The 20,639-nt window shown below is 48.0% G+C and overlaps 1 protein-coding gene across 1 annotated transcript in view; it reads right to left on the bottom strand.

Moving 5' to 3' along the window:
* Nucleotides 1-18,620, bottom strand: part of LOC142592649 (uncharacterized) — a 44,829-nt gene extending 26,209 nt beyond the window's left edge. Inside the window, exons 1-2 of the mRNA XM_075704208.1 lie at nt 18,595-18,620; nt 6,126-6,381 (exon numbers count right to left, since the gene is read on the bottom strand). The gene's annotated coding sequence lies outside the window, so the exon portion shown is untranslated. The remainder of the gene's footprint in view (nt 1-6,125; nt 6,382-18,594) is intronic.
* Nucleotides 18,621-20,639: the final 2,019 nt, after the last annotated feature.

The raw sequence follows: 20,639 nt of genomic DNA on the forward strand, positions 1-20,639 counted from the left end.
CTACCAGGGTTCTACTAGGAAACAAATACCCAAGAAAGTGGACGGGAAAATGAGGCCGCGGTAGCTCATTTAGTAGAGCATCGCAAGCGAAATGTGAAGGTTGTGGGATGGTTCCCCACCTGCGGCAAGTTGTTTTTTAATCCACTTTCATTTCCATAAATTTATCGTTTCTTGATTTCATTTATTAAGCACAAGTGATTTCCCCTATGTTGTCCTTGGTGTCATTGTTTGTTGGCTTCTTATGGTTCAACTGTCGTGTAGTCCATGGGCGCCACTTTACAGTCTTGGGCATCGTGTAGTCCACGGGCATCGCCTTACAATCTTGGACATCACATTTAAGTCTTGGTGAAAAATTCACTGACGATTACGAATCTCCCTAATCCGAAATTTGAGCTCAGCCGTATACGCGTTTTTATGTTGCGATATAATGGCTGGCGAGGAAAATCTGTCCCTTGCGGCACGTTGCAAATGGAGCGAAGTGTGGCACAACCAACTCTCTAACCGGGAAATCACAAGAAAAAGCGCTTGGGTGAAGCAGGCAGCCTGCAGCAAGGTCTCTCGTGCGCGGCACCACGCACTTTCGGCGTACCCGCCTCCTGAGCTTTATTCCTCACGCTCTCTTCCCTATCACTTCTTTTTTCATCCCTCGCTGCGCTCTGCGTTCGCTCTCACCTCTCTCTGAGCTTGTTCGCTCGGTTACGAGGTAGGATGCCGAAGCTCGCCGCAGGAATGGGCTCCTGAGAGCTACGCTCTAAAAAGAAAGATGGCTCATAGCAATTTTGCGGGGAATACCCGCACCTTAACAGTGTTACATAAAAGGACGTGTATCCCTAAGTCGTACTGATGACGCCCTTGACTGCCTGCACGGTCCTCGCTATTTCTCATCTTTTGACTTTCGCTCTCGCTACTGACAGATTGCCGTGGACGATCTCGACAGCGAGAAGACTGCTTTTGTAACACCCGACGGTCTTTATCAATTCAAAGTGGTGTCATGAGGTCTATGCAACGCTCCGGCCACATTTAAACGCATGATGGACTCCCTTCTTAGTAGCTTCAAATGAACCTGTGCTACTGGACGACGTTATAGTATTCCCCCTAACATTCGCTACGCACATCGAGCCCGTACTGAACGTCTTTTGTCGAGCTGGTTTGCAACTCAGCTTATCATAGGGCCAGTTGGGCCGTCGCCAGATTACTGTTCTTGGACATTTCGTTGATGCAAACGGAGTCCAACCGGACTCAGACAAAACCAATGCAGTTACGCACTTCCCCGTTCCCAAGTGCGTCAAGGATGGGTTCAGCTTCACCGGCCTTTGCTTGTACTTCCGCCGCGTCGTGAAAAATTTCGCAGCCTAAGCACGACCACCTCCCGAGCTTTTGAAGAAAGACACCCCTTTCAAGTGGGATGATAATGAGGCCTCTTTGTTCTCGCCTCTAATCGACCTTCTCACAACAACGCCCGTTCTAGCGCATTTTGATCCTTCTGTGCCTACCGAAGTCCGTACCCATGCCAGGGGCCCCGGAATCTGCGCTGTACAAACATAACGCCAGCGCGGCAAAGAACGTGTTATCGCTTACGCCAGCAGGCTCCTCAAGATCTACGAGCTCAGCTGCTCCATCCCTAAGCGTGAATGTTCGCCCGTAGTTTGGGCAGTTACGAAGTTCTGACCATAGTTATATGGCCGACCTTTTTCAGCCGTCAGAGACCATCACGCGCTTTTCTGGTTGGGCTCACAGAAAGATCCTACCAGACGACTTGGCCGATAGGCGATACGCCTACAAGAGTATTCGTATTGTAAGAAACTGGGATGCACCGAGCAGCTCCCGAGCTCGAGCCTCTGCTGCGCGCTTGATGCTGCCGATGCTGCTGACTCTGTGCGCACGTTCGTCCTCTTCCTTACAGTATTCTGTCACCTACCAATCTGGCCATCTCTAAAAGGATGCTGACTGCCTGTCTCACTACCCGGTCTATGAACCTCACGATGCCGAAAGTAACACCGCCAACGGCATTTTCTCTGCATCTGCCTTCGCTAACATCGCCGGTGAGCAGTACCGGGACATATCGCTGCGAGCACCAATCGAGCGTCTGCACTCTACACCTAGCGATGCCTTTGTTTGCTGCTAGATCCTCCAGGGCGGTATTCTGTACCGAACGAACTCCCTCCCTGGTGGATCTAATCTTCTTCTCGTCATGCCCAACATCTACGACGGGCTGTGCTTTTTTACCTACATGACGCACCCACTGCTGGACACTTTAAGGTATCTCGCACGAACGAATTCTTCCGCTGCCGCTTCTATTGACCCTGTCTCGCTCGCTGCTATGCTGCTTCCTGTGACGCCTACGCGAGTCAAAAAATACCTCACGCACTACCTGCCGGTTATCTACAGCCGAACACAGGCCCTGCGGGACCGTCCTTTTGTATTAGATTAGACCTACTCGGCCCCTTTCCAACGTCATCATCTGAGAAAAATTGGGCAGCCGTTGCAACTTATTACTCCGCCCGATAAGCCATCACACGGGCTCTCCCGACCAGTTGCGCCCCTGACGTCGCAGGCTTGCCCTTGCATGACATTATCGTGCTTTAAGGCGCCCTGAGACAGCTGCTTACAGACCATCGTCGTAACTTCTCGTGGAAAGTTATTGCCGGCATTATGTGTTCCTCCTCCACTCAACAAAATCTGGCCACCTAATACCAACCTCAAACCAATGGAGTGAAGGAGCGATTGAACGCTACCCTCCCATATTCGTTCTTCATGTACATTTAGAATGACCACCGTGAATAGGACATTGCCGTCGCTTACGTCTAATTTGGGTATAATTCATCTGGGCACGGTACTGCTAGATTTTCTCCATTTTATCTATTGAATGGTACGGTCGCGAACCGACCTTGCCCCTTGATGCTGCACTTCCTCCTGCTGCGGCCTCAGCAAGCGAATGCGCTCTCTATGCTATCACCCAAGCCGACCATGCACGCCAGATTGTCTATACCCAACTGACAGCCTCGCAAACCACTCAGCAGCGTCTGTACAGCACCCTCCACCATGACGCACAGTTTTCGCCTAGTGCGCTCGTGCTGCAACGGAGAACCTTTAGTAATGTCAGACTTTCAGACAAGCTCCTTTCCTGATACGCGGGGCCCTACCGCGTGCTGCGCCTGCTGACCCAGTAACTTACTAAATTGCTCCCGTCACTTCCACCTCGCCCTCAACCCTGGTATCCAGTGATGTCGTGCACGTCAGTAGGCTGAAGGCCTACCTACACTACTTCCGTTCCCAGCCTTTGGTTGCCCTAGGACGGCGATTTTGACGCCGGTGGTAGTGCTACAGATTAGTGTTTACGATGACGAAGACGCCAATGGTGTGAAGATGAAAACGGCGATTGCAGGCTTGCGCGGGCTGTTGCCTATTGGGCTAGTGCAGCGTATTGATTTCGTAAATACACTTGCGCATAGCTTGTCATCTGCGTCTTCCCGCGTAACATACCTAATAAAGTATCCCTATTTCGTGGGCGCATCGAACGAGCGCCAAAGGAATTTTTGTGGTTTCAGTGCTTCCAGGGGCGAACTGTTTCTCATCGGAGTTATTGGTCAGGTCCTCTAGTGCATACGTTCGCTGCTCCGCGAAGCCAGGATGGCCCCAAAACAGGCGATAATGGCTGGGCGTGGTGTTTTTCTCTCTGCCTCCACGGTAGAGTGCTTGATGCTAGGGTTCCTTGGCTGAAATTCTAGGTTTCTTTGTGGTGTGGCGTCTTTTTTTGTAGGTTCTTTGTTGATGTTGGAAGAGAGCCCGAACCCCAGCCTTCTTTCGCGTAGGATCAATTGTCAAGACCGGACGGTTTTTGGGTCGCAGCGGTGGCTCTATGCGTGGCACTGTATGTTTGTTGATTTTTCTGTTGCTATCTATGAAGGTAGGAACTTTTTCTACAAGGACCTCGATAAATAGTGTTTGATTTGTCGTCAGCCATGAATTCAGAGTCTTTGAAAATACCGAAGCGACTGCGGTCGCACTGCAGAATCTGGCTCGCTCATAACGACTTCTGCTCCTCTTCCATCGAAATGAGCTTGGTTGGCTACCCACATGATGCCAGTAGTTGGCATGTGTCGTTCTTCTAGTCATCTTAAGGGTAATCTTCAAAGCCGTTTCACGCTTTCACTTTGGATCACGCAGTTGAGATGGGCCGAACTGCGCAGATCGCTTCTTGCATATCCGCGAGATTCGTACATTGCAGTTCGGTTGGTGCTTGTATTCAGAGAGCAATCTCTAATAAAAAATGATGCCGCGGGACCCAGGTATTGCGGACTAGTTCCTTTCAATACCTTCGACGACTTCATCGACGAAGTAGCTTATAGCCGCGAATGTCCGGATACTCTCCTCGATCATGCGCCCTAGCAGTGTCTGTGTGGATAGCAACATCTTTCCTTCTGCCTAGCAACTGCTGCTGGGTGACGATGTGCCGTCTTCTGTATTCGTTACTTTCTCGGCGTGTATATTTCGGTAGAGCTTTCCCTCGATAGGAAGAATTCCGTCTAAGGAAGTCTTGTAAAATCGAAGGCAACCAGTAAATGTACGACATGCCGGCCAGTCTTGATCTATTTTCTGCAACATGGCTATTTGGTTGTTGCTGAATGTTGACCGCTATAGGAGTTAGCCTAGAGTAGTGCAGGAGTTGCACAATCGGCGTGTGCTTGGGTAGTCCTAATATAACGCGTAACTCCATGTTGTATGGTATTTCAATGGTGTTTGGAACGGAATTGACCTTCTGTTAGGTTGTAGTGAACAGTCTCTCCAGACGAGTATTGTTCCCCATGAAAAGCCTTCATACAATCTCAGTAGTCGCTCGCCCGCGCCGTTGTCTGATGCGGTTGATAAGATCCAACAGGACCCTCCACATTGAATTGAGAGTTCCGATGCAGATTCGGGCGTTGCCTATGTTTTTAGCGGGCACTCAAAGGATCTGCACATGTCGTTCGGTGCGAACCTAATCTCCTCCCCATAGAGGTCCCATGCGTTGCTGTAGTGGACATCTTCCCTGCAGTTGAGAATATGCGACTGCATTTTTTCGAGTGAAAGGGTCATGGCCGTAGTGACGATATGCATTCAAATGGTGTCAATTATTCCTGCAGTGTTCCCGTTCCTTTTGTCAGATCATGCTGCTTGTTTGCGGTTGATATGATGATGCTGTTCGCGCAGACGGCGAGCCACAATCCTTCAATTTTGGCTAAGCAACAGGTGAGGCGGTCAAAGACAGCGGTAAAGAGTAGTGGAGATATGACGGCTCCCCTGGGCAGATCGACGCTGTTTCAAATCTGCCATACCTCCATTTGAGACCCATGCGTGGCAGTCCGCAAATCAACAGTCCTCAAAGCTTTTCACGAAGTTAGGACTCATTCCCGGCTGGACAGCTCCGAAGGACCTCCACAATGTTGGTGCGGCTGTCACTGTGAAACACATTCTCGAGATCGACAGCGACGAGAATGTCTGGGGTTTACAAGCTGGCCGGATGTCACTTTTGGTTCAGTCATTCGTTTATCAGATGTATGCTGTCACTGGTGCTTAAGTGAGGACGAAGGCCTGCTTACGCCGGGTAGTCATTCGTCTCCAACTGCGAGAAGAGTGTTCCCGTTTCCATCCCCTCGGCTAGCTTGTAAGTGGTATAATCAAGCGAGATTTGGCCTTACGCTGATCAAGACGGTAGTCTTGGCACCCGGCTCCGGTATGGGTATAACGACTGAGCGCTTGAGATATTGAGGCAGTAGTTCCAACACGCAAGCTTCTTTCGTTGATCGTGTAGGTGCTTCTAGCCCTTCGCCGTCAGGATGTAAACGGTGGCGCAGGAGATTTTTTTTTCTTTTCTGCGACACTTTCGGCGTTGCTGCATAAAGAGCACACTACCGAATCATCGGTACCTCAACTTTCGCGTAGGTGCACGGTAAGTCGAGATGTTGCTCATCTGCGAGATGGAAGTGGCGGTCGCTTATTTCTGCACCTCCTCAGCTCCCATATCAGATCCGAAGTTCGGCATGGTGTTGCCTTTCTTACACTTGCATATAATTAAGTTAGATTTGAGTAAGGCTGTACTTTTGTCATATTTTAGCGCCGTAGTAACGGCTCGTAACGGAACTCACCCAAACCAGTCGCGGTCGTCGATCGCCGGTAGCTCCTTCTCGCGGCCGATCGCGCGCAGCGCCGCGTCTACCTTGCGGCTGCTGTCGTCCTCCTCGGAGTGCCGGTGGCGGAAGTAGTGCTTGATCTCTTCCGGTATCCAATAAGGCGCCAGACTGCTGCACTCTGACGCGGCGCCGTCCGAGCGGCCACCGTCCCTGGCGCTGAACGACGACTCGGCGCCCACAGTTAGCGAGGCACCGGACGCCGCGCCCGATCCTGGTCCACCGCCAACGACGACGTCCGCGGATGGCAGCACCGGAAGCAACGGAAGAAGAGTAGGGCTGATCAATCCGTCACTTCCTTCAAGTACGGCTGTTTATTTCGTTTGTTTCCGTCAAGGAGTTATTGTCTAAACAAATAGAGTTACAAAGAGGCGGCTGTGATGTAGCTGCTCACTTTCGGCATCTTCATTGCAGTGCCTCTATCTTGGTAATGAACGAGTGAACTCTGGGGTTTTATGCGCCAAAACAGCGATTTCATCATGAGTGACACCCAAGTGCGGGACTCCGGATTAATTTTGGACACTAGGGATCTCTAACGTTTCCCTAATGCACAGGGTACTGGCGATATTGAATTTCGCCCCCATCGAGATGCAACCGCCACGGCCACGATTTGATGCCGTGAACTCGTGCCTGCAGCAGCGCAACGCCATAGCCGCTAAGGCACTCCGGCGGGTCTATCTATCCTGATAAACTGACGCGAACGGTTGCTTTGATGTTAACTTTGACTATGCTTGGGATGTTTTGAATTATTTTATGTCGGGTGAACTGGACCTTTTTCGGGCAAATAAGCTCATGCGAAAAGAAAGGCGTCGGACAGGGAGATACGATCTCTCCAATGCTATTCACAGCATGTTTACAGGAGGTATTCAGAGACCTGGAGTGGGAAGAATTGGGGATAAAAGTTGATGGAGAATACCTTAGCAACTTGCGATTCGCTGATGATATTGCCTTGCTTAGTAACTCAGGAGACCAATTGCAATGCATGCTCACTGACCTGGAGAGGCAAAGCAGAAGGGTGGGTCTGAAAATTAATCTGCAGAAAACTAAAGTAATGTTTAACAGTCTCGGAAGAGAACAGCAGTTTACGATAGGTAGCGAGGCACTGGAAGTGGTAAGGGAATACATCTACTTAGCGCAGGTAGTGATCACGGATCCGGATCATGAGACTGAAATAACCAGAAGAATAAGAATGGGCTGGGGTGCGTTTGGCAGGCATTCTCAAATCATGAACAGCAGGTTGCCACTATCCCTCAAAAGGAAAGTGTATAACAGCTGTGTGTTACCAGTACTCACATATGGGGCAGAAACCTGGAGGCTTAGGAAAGGGTTCTGCTGAAGTTGAGGACGACGCAACAAGCTATGGAAAGAAGAATGATGGGTGTAATGTTAAGGGATAAGAAAAGAGCAGATTGGATGAGACAACAAACGCGGGTAAACGACATCTTAGTTGAAATCAAGAAAAAGAAATGGGCATGGGCTGGACATGTAATGAGGAGGGAAGATAACCGATGGTCATGAAGGGTTACGGACTGGATTCCAAGGGAAGGGAAGCGTAGCAGGGGGCGGCAGAAAATTAGGTGGGTGGATGCCATTAGGACGTTTGCAGGGACAACATGGCCACAATTAGTACATGACCGGGGTAGTTGGAGAAGTATGGGAGAGGCCTCTGCCCTGCAGTGGGCGTAACTAGGCTGATGATGATGATGATGAAGCTCATGCGTAACGCATTCGGCTTCTATTATGCCGAGCACCGACAAGCCAATCTTTGCAAGAGGCAGCGCTCGAGAGTGGTTAGCCCTGTTTGGTTAGTGTGGTATGACAAATTTCCAGAAGCAATGCAAATCTTCATATTCGCGCATAACTGTCGAGAAACTTCCAATGTTACGAAATGGGATACAGCTTAAGGAGAATGTATACATATATAGGAGAGCTAGGACACTTGGAGAGCTTGGGCGAAGTCCGACCTATCTATTGACAGTCTTTGTGTGCGTTATCAGACTTAATTTTGCACCTTACTTGTTAATTTTGCAACCTTTCGCAGCACCTGAGTCTTCCATCGTGAACTCTGCTTCATTCCCATCAACGGCCACGCTTGACTTGTGCTTTTTAATGTCATCTAGAAAAAAACCGAAGACACCTAAGCTTTTATGAGTTCTGAATGTGATAGCATTAATGTCCCCTTAAAAGGCCGCTGTGCGGTCCTTTGAATTATGGAGTACTCGCAGGCAAGCGAGCACAATGAGACCTTTGGCCGACGCCTTCTAGTTCACACAAGGCCGGTGCACTTCGATCCGTGACTTCATTACATCTAATGGGGACGCTCCCGAGTAAGGTGCCATGATTTTGATCTCACCGCCTTCGTCACGCAAACTTTGACAATGGACATTTCAGTTCAAGCAGGATCATTCCATAAAACAGAGTGCATAGGCCTACTATCTAGGAGGCGCTGAATTAGCTCAGTCGATTTCCAATCGACTGAGCTAGTCAGTCGATTCCAAAGTCAAAATCCACATCCAACTCAGGAGTTGAATTTGGATTTTGTGGCGGATGGACGTGCTTTTCGGGGCTCCGTGGCGACGACGAAACCATAAGTTTTTGTGCATGCTTTGAGCTTGCTTCTGTTTTTATTTGCTGGTTTTTTTTTTCAGTTAAATAGAAATTGGGCGTGCGGACGCTCCTGTGTCGAGGCTTCAGCGACTTCGATCGTAGCTAAGTACTCTTTTTTCTTCTTATTAGCTGATGTTTTTGAAGTGGTTTATTTTGCATGGAGCAGGAGCGCAAATTTTGAAATCGTGGTAAGCGTGGTAAACGTACCGGCTTTGTCTAGGTCTGGCGGTTTCCCTCGTTAGGCCTAGGTGCTAGGCGGGACCTATTCCATAGGCCTATTTAACTATCTCAGCTAGCTCTTCGAAGTGATTTGGCAGACGTGCTCGCTGAGCCTAAGGACGTAGGCCTAGCGATGAAACCGAAGAAAGGGAAGGCCGCGGGGGACGCGGAGCAAGTGCAGTGCGACGAGTGCCTGCGCTGGGGCTCCCTCGACGAGACCAGTTTCCAGAGCTTAGCAGACGCGGAGGAGTCTAGCTTTACGTGTAGGCTGTGCGAAGGGGTCAGGGAAGCAGTCCAAAAACTGGAAGGAAATTGGACAGCCAAGTTCGAGGAGCTGAAAGCAGACCTGAGGGAGGAGCGGGAGAGGCGGTTAGCTTTGCAGGCGAAAGTCGCCGAGTTGGTCAAGGTGGAAGCGGTGCAGGCCGCGCAATTAGTAAGAACCGTGGCCGAGCTTGGAGAAGAGAGGGAAAGGAGAGCAGAACTACATAGGCGTCTCGATGCGCTTGAGACGAGCGCAGCGGAGAATGATGGATCGGGACACCAAGCCGGTGGCAAAAGCACAGAAAGTAGGGTAGACCCTACATGCGAAGTCGGGGGCCGGGTGGCAGAGCAAGCGGTAGTCAGCTCGCCGCCGGTGAATCGGCGTAGTTATAGCGAAGCAGCGCAACACGCCCCGCGGGAGGCGACGCTGCAGCCACAGGGGCGCCAGCGAGCGCGAGGAGAGGAGGGGAACAAGCTAACCCCAAGGAATGAGCTCATAGTCAATGATAAGCACAACTTGGAAGTTAGGACGGAGGGAAAGAATGCCCTAGTACTTATCGGTGGTGATTCAAATATGAGGAGGTGCAAAAGAGCTATAATGGAGCGTGCAAAGGGTGATAAGCGGGTAGCAGTCGGGACGTTCACAGGCAGGACAATGGACGCAGTACTGAGAGAAACAAAAAGCGAGCTTTCTGAGAATGTTGCAGAGCGCAATTTGGTAGTGGTAGCGGCGGGGCTAAATGATGTGTTGAATGGCGAAGCTGCAAAAGTAGTGGAAAGATTAGCGGAGGGAGTTGACGATTTAAGGGCGATAGCACAGCAAGTCCAGATCGTGGTATGCACAGTGCCGGAGGTGCAAGGAAGGAACGGAGCAATTGCCAAGGACGTTGTGGCTGTAAATTGTGAAATAAGAAAGCTAAGCCAGGAGAAAGGATTTGAAGTGGCAGACATAAACAGAGAAGTGCATAGAGCAGGCTTTGGCGGAGGCTTTACACGAGATGGCATCCACTTTAATGGAAGGCTAGGAGCCGAGATCGGCTGGCGCCTGGCAGGTCAGGCAGTAGCTTTTTTAGGGGGTCCACTGCGCCTCAGGGCGTAGGGGTAGGTAGAAACAGTGTAGAAAGTGCAACAATAGAGGCTGACGCCAATAAAATGGCCACTAGGAGGTCCAGGAAGAAAACTACAAATAAATTTAACACCAGGATCAGGTACATAAACATGCAAGGCGGTAGAAAGAGAGCGAGGTGGTTAGAAATAGAACAGCAGTTAAAGGACGAAGAAGTAGGTGTATACGCGCTATGCGAAACACACCTCAGGGATCTAGAAGACCCACCGCTTATTGAAGGCTACGTCTGGGAAGGGAGCAATAGAACAACAACGGAGAGGAAGGGAGGAGGAGTAGGTATGCTCATACACCAAGGAACAAATTGGCAAAGAATAAAGTTAACTTGCAAAGAACATGTCTGGGTATCAGGTACAATTGCCGGTAAAAAGGCATGGCTAGGATTAGTTTATTTAGGGACAGGGGACAAATACAGGCAAGAGAACAAAGATCTAGTGAAGTGTCTCGATGACAATATAAAGCAGTTTGGAGAAGGTGCCGATATTTGTCTGCTGGGTGACATGAATGGCCACATCGAGGATCTGGATGGATACACAGATTGTAATGGGAAGTTGATGCTAGACTTCTGTGAACGACACAACCTAGTTATAGTAAATAGAGAAAGTAAGTGTGAGGGACAAATCACGTGGGAGTCCCGTAACAGACAAACGACCATTGACTACTGCTTAATGTCGCAGGGATTGTATAGCAAGCTAGCAATAATGGAAATAGACGAAGAGGGCAAGTACAGCCTCGGAAGTGATCTTAAGCGTATTAGTCTACAGTTGGGAGCCCTACTCAAAAGAGAAATGCAGGAAGCCAAAAAGAGTACGCAAAATTAAATGACGCGCAAATAGCGCAAATAGCGGCTGGCATAGAGGAAGCAATAAAGAAACATCCCATGGAAAGGCGGGATTATAATCAGTTAGAACTACTCATTAGTACAAAAATAAAAGAGGTAAAAGGAGTAAACTGCTGGAGAGGAAAGGGGAAGCCACGAAGTTGGTGGAATAAGGAAATTAGAGAGGCCATCGAACAACGACGGTCGGCATCTCGGGAACACAGAGAAGCAAAGAGGGCGCAGTTATCTGAAGAGGAAATAGGCCAAATATGGGAATATTATCGACAAAAGAAACAACAAGTGCAGGTCCTCGTCCAGGCTAAAATAAAGCAGTCCTCTGATCGCTGGCTGGCTGAAGTTCGCGATGCAACTAAAGGGGGGTCAAGAAAATTCTGGAACCGTATAAGCTGGCTGGGTAAAGCTAATCACAGAAAAGAGGAACAGATTCACGATGCCGAAGGAAATTGTTTAGAGGGAGATGACGCTGTGAACTACATCGGTTCAGTTATAGCAGAGTCATTTAGGAAAGACGATAGGGTAATCGCCCCAAGTGAGGGAGCAACACAGAATAGCATAATAGAAAACAGCTTAGAATTGACCAATCTTAACTGGAAAAAGGCGGAAGCAAATGTTCCAAAATGCACGTCCGCGGGGATAGACGAAATTCCAATCAAGTTAATTAATGAACTTGGTCCAAGAAGCAAGGAAACGCTGATAAAAGCATTGGAGGTAGTCATAACAAATAAGCAAATTCCGCACAGCTGAAAACAGAGTAAAATGAATTTGATTTTTAAAGGGAAAGGTGATAAGAAGAACATAAAATCTTTCCGACCAATTACGATAACATCAGTTATATATAGGCTGGCGATGCAGGCGGTGAAATTAAAAATGCAGTCATGGGTAGAAAGTAATAGAATACTTGGAGAACTTCAGAGCGGGTTCAGAAGTGGTAGGCGCTTAGATGATAGCCTGTTCGTGCTTACCCAGTGCATAGAAATAGCTAAGGCGGAAAATAGACCTCTGTATTTAGCCTTCCTGGACATAAGTGGTGCATACGCCAATGTGAACAGGGAACTCCTGTGGAACATATTAAAAGCTGAAGGTATCGGTAATGAGGTAATTGATTTTCTACGGAAACTATATCGAGAAAATAATGTTGAAATAACATGGGAAGGAATCAAGAGTACGACAACTGTCGAGGTTCACAAAGGATTAAGGCAAGGTTGTACTCTATCACCGCTGCTGTTCATGCTTTATATGATAAGCATGGAAAGAAGGTTACAACGAAGCAATCTAGGGTATAATCTGTCGTACAGATTAGGCGAAGAGGTTGTTGAGCAACGACTACCGGGTTTAATGTATGCGGACGATATTGTACTGTTAGCAGATAGCCAGGAAGATTTGCAAACTCTGGTTAATTACTGTGGGGACGAAGGAGACAGTTTAGGTTTCAGTTTTAGTGCAGCTAAGTCCGGTGGGATGTTTTTCAACGATACAACTGATCAGGAGCTTACAATACAAGGCCACGAAATACCCCGAGTGGCCGAATACAAGCATCTCGGGGTATGGATAAACAAAGGGCAGATGTACACGGAAGAGCACGAACAGTCTCTCACAGCAAAAGGGCTAAGAGAGGCCGGGATAATGAAACATAGGGTATTGTGGGGTTACAACAGGTATGAGGTACTGAGAGGCATTTGGAAGGGAGTAATGGTGCCGGGGCTTACTTACGGGAATGCGGTCCTCTGTTTAAGGGCAGAGGTTCAGTCGAGACTAGAAGTAAATCAGAGAGCTGTGGGAAGGTTAGCACTAGGTGCCCACGGGAAAACCACAAACGAAGCAGTATAGGGTGATATGGGCTGGGCATCATTCGAAGCACGGGAAGCTCAGAGTAAAATCCTATACGAAAAACGTCTGAGGAAATTGGATGATAACAGGTGGGCAGCTAAGGTGTTTAAATACCTATACAGAAAGAGCGTTGACTCACAATGGCGGAAAAGAACTAGGAAGCTAACCAGTAAGTATGCCAGACACGAGGACGAAAAAGGACAGAGCATTAAACGACAGGTTAAAAATGCGAAAGGTAAAAATTGGATAAATTCAATGGAAAAGAAGCATAGTGTAGAACTATATCGATACTGGAAACAGCAGATCAGGAAGGAAGCGTTTTATGATAACTCAAGAGGCAGTGCCCTACTCTTTGAAGCTAGATCAGGATATCTTAGAACGCGGAGCTATAAAAAGAAATTTAACGAAGAAGAAGACACATGTACTGTGTGTGGTAAATATGTAGAAACGATGGAACACCTCTTACTGGAATGTGATGGTATCAATCCCGATGTCGATGCGGCCACAGTGACCCTTCCTGAGGCCCTAGGGTTCAGAGATGATAGTCATGTAAATAAATATGCGGTGGAAACTAGCAAAAGGCGATTGGAGGATTGGTGGCTCAAAAGCAGAGAGGTGACATAAGGTTAAAAGGGTAGGAAGACGTATTTAAAGAAAATCGAGAAATTCAATAACACACAACACAGATAAAAATAAAAGGCAAAATAAAAATCTGAGCATGGTGGCAACTGCCATCGCCCCGTTTCAAAGGGGACGCTCCTACCTTCCATCCATCCATCGATAAGACAGTCGGCTTCTGAGCGTGGGGTCGTAGGCTGAAAACTGTATCGCCAACATTCTGTTCTTATTCTGTTCTGTTCGTATTATTCTGTTCTTCTATTCATTGATATCTTCTATAGCAATTACCGAGGCGAAGCCGGAACACGGGCGAGAACGTGCGCGGACAAGGAACCCGCGGATAACGCAGGCTTCGTTGTGGCGACGCCCTCTCCCCTCACGCAAGACCTGGATCGCCAGCGCGGCATTAGGTGTCCCCCTTCGCCCGCTTTGCTCCGTCGAGGCACGCACGTGACGTGACGCCGCAGCCAATGAAAATTTAGATGCCGTTTCGCTGCTACAGACGCCGGCGATTTCGCTTAATAGGCTGTTTGATGCTTTCGCATCAATATGTGCATTCGTTTGATTTCTGAGAGAGAAAAAAAACTTGTCATGTACCCAATTGTAGCACGACGCTTCGTGCTGCAGCCGGCTGTGCGAATTTTTTCCCCTTTTATTAACCTTCATCCTCTCTGCAGGCTTTGGCAGAAACTTATTCGCCTTATTCAGTGTCCCTGTGCTTCGAGCTGTCAGTTAATGCGCCCACGCGCTGCGATCTGTTGGGCTCCTGATTAATTCACAAGATAGAACAGCCGCAGTGTATAGGCCGCAAGATAGACAGCGTTGGCCTTTTTCATAAGTTTTTCTACAGGTCACTTAATCGTGTGCCATACATCATTCCACCCGCAAGAATATCACAACGCGCTCGTCATCCGCTCCAGGTTTTAAAACCACACTGACACACAAATACCTTCTCTGCTTTTTTTTTCTCTCGAACAGCAACTGATTGGAATGCCCTTCCCCACAATGTTGTATATACAAATAATCACCATGTGTTCATTGCTGAGGTTGCTTCAATCTTGTCAAATTAATTACCTTTTTGTACAAATTCATCATCTACGGTACCTTTTTGATTGTATGCAATGTATGTACCTTTCTTCAAATGTTCCGCTAGTTACTTAAGTGGATTGTCCATTGCCACTGTTTCTTCTCTTCGGCCAAAATAACTGTTGATTTTTCTTCTAATTGACAATTTGTCACGAGTAGATGCTTCTTTATACAGGCTACCTACCACTTTTCAAATGTTTCGTTTGTTATCACGTTGAATTGTTGTTGCAAGATGTACCCGACCCCTTATGTAACACCCCTGATAAAGGGGCCTTTAAGGAAATAAACTGACGTAACCTGACCTGCTTGATCCTGCATGCGAACCCCCCCTCCCCCGTCACCATGCGCCGTACAAATGTTTATTCAAATGCGAATGTTCCTTTCTGAGAAACCCACGGGGGTTTCTTTTTAGTTTCTGGTACATTCCGATGGTAAGCGCACTGCCCTGTTTAGGCCTAAACATTAAAATCACAATTTTTTGGTCCATTGCTGTCGCAACGGGCATAGTTTTTTTTTATGGTTGTTCGTTATCCTTAGTCTGTTTAGAACCACACCAAAGCACTAGTAAAATGCATTCATTAAACACGTTTTTTTTATGGCAACGGTAACCAGCCGTTCATGACTAGAATGCACGCCTTGTGTGGTCCAACTTACGATAATTTACCTGGAGATTTCCTTTTCGTGATTCGGGTCACCTTTAATTACTTCGCCGTGACAAACACCTGCACAACTCCATGTGCTTGACCTGCAAGTGTTAGCACTTGCTCCCATGCTACATAATTGGTATTTTCTTACTATTTTGCATATAACTGTTCTAAGCCGCCTTAACGGCAAGCAGCAAGGCAAAAAAAAGCCAAAAAAGAAAGTTGCTTTGACCAGCAACACCAGAATGTCTGTATCGCGATAGCACTACCAAGATAGACACACAAATCTTTGTTTATTGAACTGGCCGAAAGAAACCATGTAGAAAAACACATTAAATACCTTGCAGGAACTTATGTTGCCCACTGGTGTCAAGATCAGGGGCGCTATAACTTAAAACTGTTCTAAACTTTTCTATCCCAATTCTGCAATCATCCCTCCGCAATTGGTCAAAAACTTTTTTTGGACCACCCCCACTTCACCTGTCTGTCACGCGACGTCCCGAAAACCGCGATAGCTCCCAATCTGATATGACGTGCACACACTGGTTATGCATGATTTGACTGAAAAAAAGAAAATTAGTTATTTCTCAATCGGTACCTTTTCGCCATTAGCCCTGGGCTATTGATCAAAAGTGTTCGGGCTGCACCCACTTCACCTGCTTGTCACGCGACGTCACAAAATCACAAAAACTCACTGCATCAAAGGGACGTGTACGCGTTAAAGATGCATTAATATGCCGAACAAAACTGAATTTTCTTCTGAATAGCCACAGGCTGCCCCGTTCCGAAAGGAATAAAATATGGCTGCAGCCGATCGCTCAAGCACTGCCTACTCGCACCTGCCGGATAGCATGGGTTTATTTGCGTGTAATAAAACATTTTCCGTGGCCGTGTAACGTTTCCGAGCACTTTCGGCACGTTCACGTCCTCGTTCTGCCAACTCTTCTTTGCTGAGGCTCCGTTTTAGCGCCATTGTTAAGCCTCCGTTGCATGCCGCCGCGATTTTCGACCAGCCACCGCAAGCTAAGCAAAGGAAAGCGGTCCAGTCAAAGACGCCGACACCACCCTCTTCATCCCGTTATAGATTTTCAGTGCAGTGGCTCGGCCCCATCAAATCCCTCTCCACTTGAGCGTACTCCTCGCCTCTTGTCAGCCACTTTGATAAGACAAGCCGCTCAGTGTAGGCAATGTTATTCGTTTTTCAAGCAAACAAAAGTGACCTCCTATGAACGCGGAGAGCGTTTGAATGGTCTCTTCAGACATACCTACGGGTACCCGCCCGTAACCGCGTCGGTGGTTACGCAATTTTGACGTCAGGATATTGGAATACAAACATATTGGAATAGTTTTACGCTATAGGGCCCCAGCCCGCCAAGCACAAGTCCTCGGAATTGGCACCGTCTGCTCGGCGAGAAATGCGGTAGCCAGGGGCACGTTAAGCACGAGGGATGTGACAAAAAAATAGCCCACGTTGTTTCAAAAGATATATAGACCCCCTTATTTGTGTGAATTATGATATGCGAAGCATTTAGCAGCAATCTAGCTGTCCAGCATCACTTGGGGTTCTGCAAAGCGTTACTATACCCTCGGACAACTTTCTTCGGCAGTGAAGGGAAAGCTTCAGCTTGGATAACTGAGATTTTTAGCGCACGAAAAGGGACGAGAGACAGAGGCAAGACGCGGACACCGTGCTAACTTCCAACCATTGTTTGGAAGTTGGAAGTTGTTGGAAGTTAGCGCTGGTGTCCACGTTTTTCCTCAGTCTCTCGTCCGTTTTCGTGAGCTAAAAACCTCAGTTATGGAATACCAACACGCCCTAACCTACGCTCTTTCAGGCTGGAGCTTTGTAACCATGCCAAATAGTACGGCATCGTTTGATAGTGCTTTGAATGCTCGTAACAGACGCTGAATCGACGCAACTTCCACGTGCGATGGTTCAGCGTTTGCCTAGATGCGGGCTGGAAAAGCCGCAAAATAAGCAAAATTTACAATCAGTGGCGTGTTTTATCTTATTTAACTGTTGCTAATAAGGTGTTTGTTTTCTCTTCCCCAGATTAAACTAGCGTGGATGAAAACGCGGGTCTCCTTCCAGAAGCACTGTCCGTTGTGTTTTCTTTGCTTCCCTAGCATTCCCCTTGTAGCCACAGAAAGCTGCCCGCGAGTGTAGATGAGTTTGTGCAAGGCGAGGAGTTATACTGTTGACAACAGTGGGAAGGCACCGATGGTTATAGTATAACGGCGACAACATGAAGACTGCTTTTTCTATCTCCAGTAAATACTTGTGCCGTTACGGCTTGAAGCATTTTGGAAATCGGTATAATGTCGCACAGCGTCTACGTAGCGTTAGCTGCTACGAGGTGCGTACTTATTCCCAGAGGCCATTGAGTCGGCTGACTGAAATTGTCAGCTGCTACGATGAAAAGAAACTCACACGCTCTCGCTTCTCGCTTTTACATGCACTTTGTAGCAGTCCAACGCGACACAAGCGACACACAATGGTTATCCTTTGGCCGAAAGGAAACATTTTCGCGCGCATGCGCTCTGGTTAGTGCTATGTGACATGAACGCACGAGAGAAATATGAATGCGACTGAGTGACTGGTGATACCAGAGAGCTATTTTGCTGGGCGTTACCTTTAATGCCACCATGGAACAGTCCCATATTTTTTTTCTTGAATACGAAAAAAATGTGAGATGGTAACCGACCGATAGCGAAGTGCCCCGTATGAATCAAGGCTTCACATTAAAGACTCTCGCTACCAGTGGATTGGGCAGCAATGGAAAAGTTAAGACGCTTGTATTTGAACCAGAGGAAGCAAATCCGCAGCAGCGGCCTTAACACGGGCTGATCAAGGCCGTCAACTTGACAAGAAAGTGGACCACGAGAACTCGGAGTCTTACGGAAACAACTGGTTTCCAGATTTCCGGGTAAACGTTAGCTTACATACGCTGCAGTTGCCTGCAAGCGTGAAGGAGAAGTTGGAGCACCGTGAAGGGGCATCATAAATAACCTTCGACTGCCACCAATTCCGCTTCTGCTGAACGCACAGAAGTACCTTTTGCGGCAAAGTATTTCTGGTATAGTCCATTTTGACTTCACATGGATTTATCTACTTCGATAAACAGTGGTTGATGGCCCCTTTAATGCGTGTAATGAACAGTAAAATGTCAGACTTAAATATCACTGAAGGCAATTGTTTACCTTTCTGTCCATCAGCGGTTGTGCCCAAGGCCTGTTCCTGTTTCTGCGCCTCAGCAGCAGCCACCCCCGCATGTCGCGGCCAGTCGAGTCGGAACCTATGAGTCCTGACGACGTCTGGTCCTTCGACAGGGTAGCCCGGCGAAGCGAGGCCAACAAGTGGGTAGCTGTGTTTTTTTTTTTCAAAATAGCATAAACAATTGGCACAACATGTACTGTCCTCCTCCGCACTAGAGAAGTATGAACAAGAGGGAAATTGCTTTACCGCAAGTCATTCCTAACACCAGTTTCTACTAATGAATTACTTGCAGTAATTGAGATGATGCTACGCGCACGACGGTGGGCGCCCCTGCCGGAAATGGCTGGCGGCACAACGCACAGTTGCCGTCTAGAGAATGGCAATTCTGCCATTAGTGAAACTTAATTCTCTTTCATTTTTAGTTGGGTATTAACACATAAAATATTGGGTCGCTTTTCCCCAGTCGAAGGAGCTGCAATATTGTTTCAGAAGGCTATCGTGTCAGCTAGCGCCATCTACGGAACAGCTTCTAAAGCACGTCCCCAACTTATTTCTCACCCGCCGTGGTTGCTCAGTGGCTATGGTGTTGGGCTGTTGAGCACGAGGTCGCGGGATCGAATCCCGGCCACAGCGGCCGCATTTCGATGGGGGCGAAATGCGAAAACACCCGTGTGCTTAGATTTAGGTGCACGTTAAAGAACCCCAGGTGGTCAAAATTTCCGGAGTCCTCCACTACGGCGTGCCTCATAATCAGAAAGTGGTTTTGGCACGTAAAAGCCCAAATATTATTATTAACTTATTTCTGGTGTGCGCTCTGTCTAAATGTACGTCGGATGTACGCGAATCCCAGAAGCTAAAGGTACGTAGGACGCCAAGAATAAAAAGTTGGTTGCGCCATACGGCCGCTCTACCCCACACATAACAACACTGATTTTTCCGGGGGCCGTAGTAGTAGTTGGCGTCGTAGAGACCGGGCCTGCTCTTCTGCAGCAGTATCTTAAGCCGTGTCAGGCTTCTCGTATGCTGATCTCCGTGACTTTACAAAAGCATTCTTCAATGCTCTTCTCTCAGTTAAATAAACGACCTTCAGCGAAAACTGTGATAAGCGGCTGCAAAAATCGGCAGGCGCCCGGAGCCGTGGCACTAGCGAAACGGAAGCAAAGCAGGCACCTACGAGGTATCTTTAGCGTCTGGGATTCGGGCACGTCCGACGTACCTGTGGACGCTTTTCATAACGCTAACGTAACCTAACCTGACCTGACTTTGCGCCAACCTTAATCTGCATGCTAACACGTGCTAAAAAAGGAAAATAAGTTTCATGATTACGACAATTGCCCTTCTCTAGATGGCACTTGCGCGCCATGCACCTAGCCATTTTCGAAAGGGGCAGGCTCCGTAATGCGCATAGCATCGTTCTACTGAGTTATCCAGGTATGCTTGGGAAGCTTGGTCAATACGTTGACTAATTACGATGAGCAGTATACAGCACTACCCAGCTCGTACGTTGTCAACCCCGTCAATCTGCATGGGGACTGAAGAGCTAAGCAATGTTGGTGACAGGTCCAGCGAACTCCACAGCGCTCCTCCGTTCGTTAGTTTCATCATGCCAATATTCATATTTAGTGGCAATAAGGCCAAAAGAGACATTTCCATGAGGCCGTTTTGGAAAACGCCGCAAAATTTGCACAGAGGTATTCTCAGGAACGAGCTCGAACCCACGGAAATAGCGATCAGCAGTAGCACAATCTCAGAAGCTAGTTAAGGGAAACAGTAAGGCCTAAGTCTGGCGATAACAGGCTGAACTAACAACATTTAAGTTCTTGACACAATGGCTTCAAACGGAATTTTGGAGGGCTCTATGTACGACTGCCGTTTACCGAAATCAACGGTAGCCTGGTGCTCTTGCTCAAGAAAGAAGGCTTACCCGAATGCCACCGGTGGCCTTGGTGGGGGAAAGAAGGCCATTTTGGAAGACTGTAATCTTCTTCTACTTCTTCACCGCGCCTGCGCTATTTGGCACGTGCACAGG

Source organism: Dermacentor variabilis, chromosome 9 (assembly GCF_050947875.1).
Source record: "Dermacentor variabilis isolate Ectoservices chromosome 9, ASM5094787v1, whole genome shotgun sequence".
NCBI classification, from domain to species: Eukaryota; Metazoa; Arthropoda; class Arachnida; order Ixodida; family Ixodidae; genus Dermacentor; species Dermacentor variabilis.